Below are 9765 nucleotides of genomic sequence, written 5' to 3' on the forward strand. Positions count from 1 at the left end.
GCAGCGGGAGGGAGGGGTTGGCGGAGGTGAAGACATGATCAAACCGGAGCTAACTGATACCAAGGTGGTAGGAGCTAGGGTTCTACTGGGTCTAGGACGGAGGTTGTAGGGGAAGGAGGGTGCTAGACGTGGATGAGCTCGCGGTCGCCGGCGGCTGGGCGTCGTCGTGTGCGAGGGAGGAGACGGCGACGCAAGAGGCAGGAGGCGGCTAGGGTTATGGTCCGGCTCCTCTAGGAGCCGCGCAATAGAATTATTATTATTGCTTAATTGCCAAAAGAGTCTTACAGCTGTTTATATAACCATGATGCTAATAAAACTAAGATAACTTGTGGGCTAAGCCCCTAACTAAACCTGCCCAATGGGCCTCCTCCAAGTATAAGTTACCCTGGTCATAACAATATCGTTGATGCTATGATGAAATCGTTTGAAGAAAAACTTGAGTTGGAAGTTTCTATCCCTAGAAAGCTTTATGATGAGTGGGAACCTACTATTAAGATTAAAATTAAAGATTATGAGTGCTTTGCTTTGTGTGATTTGGGTGCTAGATTTTCCACTATTCTGAAAACTTTATGTGATGTACTAGGTTTCCATAAAATTGATGATTGTTCTTTGAATTTGCATCTAGAGGATTCCACTATTAAGAAACCTATGGGAAGGATTAATGATTTTCTTATTGTTGCAAATAGGAATTATGTGCCCGTGGATTTTATTGTGCTTGATATAGATTGCAATCCTACATGTCCTATTATTCTTGGTAGATCTTTCCTTAGAATGAGTGGTGCAATTATTGATATGAAAGAAGGAAACATTAGATTTCAATTTCCATTAAGGAAGGGCATGGAACACTTTCAAGAAAGAAAATTAAGTTGCCATATGAATCTATTATGAGGGCCACTTATGGATTAAATACCAAATATGACAATACCTAGATCGTTGTATATGCCTAGCTAGGGGCATTAAACAATAGCGCTTGTTGGGAGGCAGCCGAATTTTATTTTTGTTTTTACTTTTTTGTTCCTGCTTTACAATAAATATATCTTATAGCCTCTCATTAGAGGTGTTTTCATGTTTTAAATTAGTGTTTGTGCCAAGTAAGACATTTGGGATGATTTGGAAGATAGTTGATTTGATTTTCCTGAAAAATAGAAACTTTTGCGTCCAGTAAAATAATTTTGATAATTCATAGGAACGTGATCTGGTTCTAAAATTTTTACACAAGATTGATATACGAATTGCCTAGATTGTCCTAATGTTTCACAATTTTTGGAGTTACAGAAGTATACGAAGTTTCCTGGTTACTACGTATTGTTCTGTTTTAGACAAATTCTGTTTTTTATTGTATTCTTTGCTTATTTTGATGAATCTATGGGTAGTATCGGGGGGGTATGAACCATGGAGAAGTTGTTATACAGTATATATAACACCATATTAAATTTAGAATGAGTTCACAATAGTACCTACTGGTGATTTGGTTTTCTTATACTAACGGAGCTTATGAGTTTTCTGTTGTGAAGTTTTCAAGTTTTGGGTAAAGATTTGATGGAAAATGGAATAAGAAGTGGCAAGAGCCTAAGCTTGGGGATGCCCAAGGCATCCCAAGGTAATATTCAAGGACAACCAAGAGCCTAAGCTTGGGGATGCCCCAAATGGCATCCCCTCTTTGTCTTCAATCCATCAGTAAATTTACTTGAGGCTATATTTTTATTAACCACATGATATGTGTTTTGCTAGGAGCGCCTTGTATAATATAAGTCTTTGCTTTTTACATTGCCACAATCATCCTCGCTTTACACACCTTTTGAGAGGGACACACATTAATCATGAATTTATTAGAATACTCTATGTGCTTCACTTATATCTTTTGAGCTAGGCAGTTTTGCTCTATTGCTTCACTTATATATTTTTAGAGCACGGTGGCGGATTTATTTTATAAAAATTAATGAACTCTCATGCTTCACTTATATTATTTTGAGAGTCTTAAACAGCGTGGTAAGTTGCTTAGGTTATGAATTTAGTCATAATATTATGGGCATCCAAGAGGGATATAATAAAAACTTTCATGTAGAGTGCATTGAATATATGAGAAGTTTCATTCCTTTAATTTGTGTTGAGATATAAAGATGGTGATATTGGAGTCATGCTAGTGAGTAATTGTGGATTGGTAGAAATACTTGTGTTAAAGTTTGTGATTCCCGTAGCATGCACGTAAGGTGAATAGTTATGTGATGAAGTTGGAGCATGAGAGTTTCCACCAACCCTTCCCCTAGGAGAATGTGTGTAGTACTTTGTTTTGATAGCTAATAGACTTTTTTATAAGTATGTGAGTTATTTATGACTAATGTTGAGTCCATGGATTATACGCACTCTCACCCTTCCACCAATGTTAGCCTCTCTAGTACCGCACAACTTTCGCCGGTGCATTAAACCCACCATATACCTTCCTCAAAACAGCCACCATACCTACCTATTATGGCATTTCCATAGCCATTCCGAGATATATTGCCATGAAACTTCCACTGTTCTATTTATTATGACACACACCATCATTGTCATATTGTCCTCATATGCATGAGGCATTCATATAGAGTCATATCTTTGTTCTAGCATTTTGTTGTAGTTCTTGAGTTGCAAAGCAAATAAAAGTGTGACCATCATCATTATTAGAGCATTGTCCCATGTGAGAAAAGGATGATGGAAGCTATGATTCCCTCACAAGTTGGGATGGGTCTCCGGACTTTAAAGAAAATAAAAGAGGCCGAAGAAGCCCAAACAAATAAATAAATAAATATAGAGACCAAAGAAGCCCAAACAAATAGAAAAAAAGAAAAAATGAGAGAAAATGAGAGAAGGGACAATGCTAATATCCTTTTTCCACACTTGTGCGTCAAAGTAGCACCATGTTCTTCATGATAGAGAGTCTCCTATTTTGTCACTTTCACATACTAGTGGTAATTTTTCATTATTCCAATGATGGGCTTCCTCAAAGTGCCCTAGGTCTTCATGAGTAAGCGAGTTGGATGCACACCCACTTAGTTTCTTTTTGAGCTTTCATAAACTTATAGCTCTAGTGCATCCGTTGCATGGTAATCCCTACTCACTTGCATCAATATCAATTGATGGGCATGTCCATAGCCCATTAATTTGCCTAGATAATGTGAGACTTTCTCCTTCTTTTTGTCTTCTCCACAACCACCATATTCTATTCCACCTATAGTGATATATCCATGGCTCATGCTCATGTATTGCGTGAAAGTTAAAAAAGTTTGAGAACATAAAACTATGAAACAATTGTTGGGCTAACACCGGAGTTGTGCATGATGAAATACTTTGCGTGATGAAGATGGAGCATAGCCAGACCATATGATTTTGTAGGGATAACTTCCTTTGGCCATGTTATATTGAGAAGACATGATTGCTTTATTAGTATGCTTGAAGTATTATTGTTTTTATGACAATATTAAAATTTTGTTTTGAATCTTATGGATCTGAACGTTCATGCCATAATGAAGAAGATTACATTGATAAATATGTTAGGTAGCATTCCACATAAAAAATTCTGTTTTTATCATTTACCTCGAAAATAAGCAGGAATTAAGCTTGGGGATGCTTGATGCGTCTCCAATGTATCTATAATTTTTTATTGTTCCATGCTATTATATTATCTGATTTGGATGTTTTATATGTATTAATGTGCTATTTTATATCATTTTGTGGGACTAACCTATTAACCTAGTGCCCAGTGCCAGTTGCTGTTTTTTCCTTGTTTTTGGCTTTTTCGAAAAGGAATATTAAACAGAGTGAATAAAACTTTTGCGATGATTTTTCTTGGACTAGAAGACACCAGTAGGACTTAGAGAGGAGGCCAGAAGGTTCCCGAGGAGGCCACAAGCCTGCAGGGCGCGCCCCAGCGGGGCGCCCCCTAGCTTGTGGGCCCCTTGGAAGTCTCCTAACCCTAATTCTTGCTCTATAAATTCACAAATATTCCCAAACCACCAAAGGCATCCACCAAAATACTTTTCCGCCGCCGCAAGCCTCTGACCTCGTGAGATCCCATCTTGGGACCTTTTCTGGCGATCTGCCGGAGGGGGATTCGATCACGGAGGGCTTCTACATCAACCCTATCGCCATACCGATGACGCCTGAGTAGTTTAACACAGACCTACGGGTCCATAGCTAGTAGCTAGATGGCTTCTTCTCTCTCTTTGATCTTCAAAACAAAGTTCTGCTCGATGTTCTTGGAGTTCTATCTTAGGTAATACTTTTTTGCGGTGTGTTTGTTGAGATCCGATGAATTGCGGATTTATGATCAGATTATATATGAATACTATTTGAGTCTCCTCTGAATTCTTATATGCATGATTTGATATCTTTGTATTTCTCTTCAAACTATCGATTTGGTTTGGCCAACTAGATTGGTTTCTCTTGAAATGGGAAAGGTGCTTAGTTTTGGGTTCAATCTTGCGGTGTCCTCACCCAATGACATAGTAGGGGTAGCGAACCACGTATTGTATTGTTGTCATCAAGGATAAAAATATGGGGTTTACATCATTTTGCTTGAGTTTATCCCTCTACATGTCATCTTACTTAAAGTGTTACTCCGTTCTTATGAACTTAATACTCTAGATGCATGCTGGATAGCGGTCGATGTGTGGAGTAATAGTAGTGGATGCAGGCAGGATTCGGTCTACTTATCACGGACGTAATGCCTATATTCATGATCATTGTCTTAGATATCGTCATAACTTTGCGCTTTTCTATCAATTGCTCAACAGTAATTACTTTACCCACCGTATGCTTTCCTTAAGAAAAAAGCCTCTAGTGAAACCTATGCCCCCCGGATCTATTTTCCATCATATATTTTCAGATCTATAGACCAAAAAACCCAAAAATAGCTTGTTGAGTTTTATTTACTTTTATTTTTTTACATTTTAGTAATAATTTATATCTATTTCTATCCGATCTCATCCTTGCAAGTGACCGTGAAGGGATTGACGACCCTTTTATCGCGTTGGGTGCAAGTGTTTGATTATTTGTGCAGGTGCATAGATTGGAGACTTTCTTGTACCTCCTACTGGATTGATACCTTGGTTCTCAAACTGAGGGAAATACTTGTCTCTACTTTGATGCATCACCCTTTCCTCTTCAAGGGAAAAACCAATGCAAGCTCAAGAAGTAGCAGGGAGACTATCGTTTTAAGCACAAGAGCAAGGAGTTCATCATCAACACACTGTCTATTACCTTTGGGAGAGTGGTGTCTCCTAGATTGGTTAGGTGTCGCTTGGGAGCCTCCGACAAGATGTGGAGTTGAACGAAGAAGTTTGTAAGGGCAAGGAGATTGCTTATTTCGTGAAGACCTACCCGAGTGAGGCAAGTCCTTCATGGACGATGGCCATGGTGGGATAGAGAAGGTTGCTTCTTCGTGGACCCTTCGTGGGTGGAGCCCTCCGTGGACTCATGCAACTATTACCCTTCATTGGTTGAAGTCTCCATCAACATGGACGTACGATAGCACCACCTACCGGAACCACGCCAAAAATCTCTGTGTCTCCATTGTGTTTGCCTTCTCCAAACCCTTCCCTTTACCTTCATATGCAATGTTTTACTTTCCGGTGCTATACTCTTAGAATTACATGTGTAGGTTGATTGATTGACTTGTCATAATTGCTAAAATCTGCCCACAACTCAAATTGGGAAAAGGATAGATATTTATTTGGTCAAGTAGTCTAATCATCCCCCCTTCTAGACATACTTTCGATCCTACACTCGGCAAGTTGGGGTGGATGCCGACGACGGAGGCGAATCTCACGGATTGGTGCCGCGACAAAGGAGGTCGAAGCAAGGCCATGAGGAGCATAAGTGCGATCACCATCCTAGTGTTGATGCAGTTGTGGAAACACCATAACTCAATTGTGTTTGAGGGAGCCACACCATCAAAGAACAACATCATCCTCGCCATTGTCAAGGAAGGGCGAGCATGGAAACAAGCGGGTCTTCTAAAGGGCGACATGAACAACTTCTTTCACCAGGTGGAAGGGTGGGCTGGACCGAGTAGTTAGTGTTACTAGAGGTAGCTACGGTGGATGGTGTGTGGTGGTGTTAGTGTTCTTGTACATCTGCTTGTAACACTAGTACCCTGTCTCCTATCTATATAATATAGTACGCACACTCATGCATATTCGGGAAATAAATATGTTCAATATGTCTTCTCTTTAAGATACCCATGGTAGGAATGAACTCATGAAGTATTCTCCACCAGAAATGATTTATCTTTTGGAGAACTTTGAGTTGCCAACATAGCCTCCACATGGGATGATCAGAACCTCGTGATGATGTTGGATCAATGTGCCGGCGTGCAGCTGCATTATTTGATAAACAGGGATAAGCTGAGCGCACTGAATACATACCATGTTCTCGAATGCCTCACAGTCCAAACCACCAAGAGGAATGGAGAGGATTGCATCAGCATCCGGAGGGAGGAAAGAGTTTCTTATGAGATTATCATCCCATGTTCCATCTTCGCAAATGAGGTCAGACACTAGAGTTAGTGAGTATTATCAGGTTTCACAAGGGGCGTAGTGACGGATTAGACGGGATCCATTTCTTTTCAAATATTGATCTTTGTGCCTGTTCCCACCCTTTTGGTGAGACCCATGTTTAGGACTGTACGCTGACTAATAATCGCTCGGCAGGTGTTGTTCTCTGCTTCTTGGTTACCCGTCGGGATCTACTAAAATGTACCGAGTAATAATCGCTCGCCAGGTGTTGTTCTCCGCTTCTTGGTTATCCATCGGGATCTACTACAAAGGTAACAACAGCCAGGCAGACCTAGCTAGGAACTCTCCCGCAATAAAATGCTAGCTAGACCTAGACCTACGGTATGTATAGCAACTGCTCTTCTTCGGACGTGGAGTTTATTCTCTCGAGCACACATGCACCTGATATCCTGTTCGTAAGTTTGTGCGTGGAGATCTGTGTCAATTCATTTAGTTGTTGAATATGGGAGCGTGGTAAATGTTTGTGGGCCATCTGTACATACACCGCAGGAGCGGGGCGCCGTCCATATGCACTGTAGGCAGCCGTCAGCTGGACGGAATCCTGGATGGCCGTCGAGATGTTTGGAACCGAGCCGTGGATCAGGATTTGCAAACCCGTCTGGTCCGTGGCACAGAAAAATTGCTTTCCGTGGACACCTGCAAGATCTGATTGATTGCAAGTTCTACTCTGCTCTCCACCATGCCGGCACGGCATTTTGCATCGCCGCTGTCGAGAGGCCTGCATCAGACCAACAGGTCGCCGCCGGTAATGGAGTTCCTACTTCAGCCAATCAGGCGGTAAGTTGATTCATGCTTAAGATTGCTCGTATTTTGGATCGCCATAGGGGGTTTCCGTTGTTTGATCTTAGAATCTTATTTTGAGCGCTCGCAGATCTATTCTTATTGAGGGGGTTGAAAAAAGTGTGTTGCCAGGTGATTTGCTGGGGAGCAGGAATGCGGTGCCGGACGCCGTTGGTGGAGCAGGCTCCGTCGGCGGTGGGTGCGGAAGCAAGCATCTTGGAGGTAGATGCAGCAATGGCTGTGAGGCGGGAGGGTTCCCCAAAATCCTCTAAGCTTTCAACAGGGAATATGAACCCGGAATCACCGGGGTGGGATAAGAGGTGAGCATCTTTTAAAAAATTGTATTATCTGAACTCTGATCCGAATTGCTATAAATTGGTGTCTGGTTTGTGAATTAGTAGGTAGTACTAGTAGTTTGGTGCGAGTTAGGAAGCTTAAATACTGGTAGCTGTCTTGCAAATTCATATTATCTGTATGCGGATCCAAACTGTTGTAGACTGGTATCTGCTTTATTAATTAAGAACTATACTAGTTTGGTCTGAGTTTGGAGTCTCAGTTAATGGCTTGATTAAGCATCTTTTGCCTATGCTAGAAACTGTGGAGATGAAATACAGAATATTAATGAAATATCATACTTTGCACAGAGTGGATCATTGGATGGATCATTACTTCAGTTCACAAAATGTCAGCGTGTTGGCTGTGATAAAAACTGTTTACTGAGAATTGTATTGAAAATGCTACATTTTGAGGATCAGAGCTGCTGCCCCCAGAAGGTCGTCCTGCCCATCACGTGTGAGCGCTTTTGAGAAAGCGGTAATGTTTTCTGCTGATAACCCAACTGAAAACGTTATTACTCTGGTGCTTGGGACAAGCTTCGATTCCCTTGACGAGGCTTACGATTTCTACAAATTGTATTCTTGGGAGAAGGGTTTTGGGATCAGATACGGAAAGAGACGGCGGAATGTGGAGAGAACAAAATGCATGTAGGAAATAGTATGCGGCTGCTTGGTGAGTATGACACCCCTACAATTTTTGCTGGTGTTCCCCTTTAAGTGGTTTAGACATTGATACTTTGGTTTTGGTTGTGTGATGATGTTCTTGTAGGGTAAAGCAGGAGTTGAGAGCACCACCTCTTGTCATCGTTAATACTTACTCTTATAAGATTATTGCGCACAAAGGATAATGGTTGGTACATTGCGGAGCATTCATTCCATTTCACCACATTTTGGAGTGAACAATCCACTGGCTGTCGCACAAACACATATAAGTGCACAACAAAGATCTAATAAGGAAGCCAAGGTAGAACAATGTGAACCGTTGTAAGTTTTACAACATAATTAGTAGTTTCTTTGGTTCGATGGAGAATGTTCCACTAACAAAGTGGTCTTTGCGTAATCTGCGCAGGAAGCTAAGCATGGAGCAAGCAGACGATGATGTAAGGAAAACCATGGAGCAAGCAGAATTAGGAGCTAAGGATCCGCAATTCATGTACAGAGTTCAGGCTGACAACGAAGGGTGGATAAAAATTCTAATGTGGGCCAACGGCAACAGCAGGCTGCAATACACTTCCTTTGGAGATGTCATAACATGTGACAACGTATCGGACAAATCTGTACGATATGTCTTTCAGGCTGTTTTTGGGAGCGAATAACCAGTTCAAGAGTGTTATCCTGGCTGGGGTTCTAGTACAAGACGACACAGATGAAAGTTTTGGGTGGGTTTTTTCAGAGTTTCTAAGGATGATGGGAAGTGCTGCCCCAATGACAATACTTAGTGGTTTGTTGATATGTGTTAGCTAGAAATGTCTGTCAAGTAGTCCTGAATATGCTGATGCTTCTTGTACTCTGGAATTTGCAGAACAAAATCAAGCTATGGATCTTGCGATCAAGAGTGTCATGCCTGACACTGCTCGCAGGTGGTACAAGTGGCACGTGCTGAAAAAGCTAAGGGGACTTTAGGGCCTCTTTACGGTAAGAAAAAAACAATTCAGAGCACTATAAGGTTCTAAATCACTTGCATCCAGGTATTTCAGCTTGTCTTTTGCGAAATACAGTGATACTACCATCACCTGGGAGATCGATGTACAACTCGCTGATTGCTTAAGGGTTTGTTTTGCAAATTGAGTGACTTGACACATCATTATCGGGGGCAGCCAGGGTGGCACATGAAGTGGGGTTGTGCTGGTCGTGGTACGTCCGCAAGAGCGCATTTCCTGGTTTGGGGTTGTAGCAGGAAACTTGGACGATGTCTCCGTCTTGGAAGAGTGTTTGCGTTGTCCGAAACAAATAGTAGATGGATCTCATAGCTGGGTACAACATGAAGGATAAAAGTGGCGTAACGGGAGAATAGTAGACTGTATTTTGCTGGATGATGCCATGTAAAATCACTTACTGCTTTTGTGTGCACAAGATGTCATGGGCTACAGTGCAAG

The 9765-nt window shown here is 41.5% G+C and overlaps 1 long non-coding RNA gene across 6 annotated transcripts; it reads left to right on the forward strand.

The window, feature by feature from the left end:
* Positions 1-7067: 7067 nt before the first annotated feature.
* On the forward strand, positions 7068-9759 carry LOC119309551. Of its 6 annotated transcripts, none has more exons than XR_005150557.1 (7): positions 7069-7331; positions 7456-7654; positions 7979-8342; positions 8439-8633; positions 8739-9048; positions 9192-9304; positions 9388-9759. It is a non-coding gene; the product is annotated as an uncharacterized LOC119309551 (long non-coding RNA). The 6 variants fall into 6 exon arrangements; XR_005150558.1 differs by having other exon boundaries at positions 7979-8147; positions 8262-8342; positions 8739-9304; XR_005150556.1 differs by having other exon boundaries at positions 7068-7331; positions 8439-8653; positions 8739-9304.
* The last annotated feature ends 6 nt before the right edge of the window (positions 9760-9765 follow it).

This window comes from Triticum dicoccoides, chromosome 5B (assembly GCF_002162155.2).
Source record: "Triticum dicoccoides isolate Atlit2015 ecotype Zavitan chromosome 5B, WEW_v2.0, whole genome shotgun sequence".
Lineage (NCBI taxonomy): Eukaryota > Viridiplantae > Streptophyta > Magnoliopsida > Poales > Poaceae > Triticum > Triticum dicoccoides.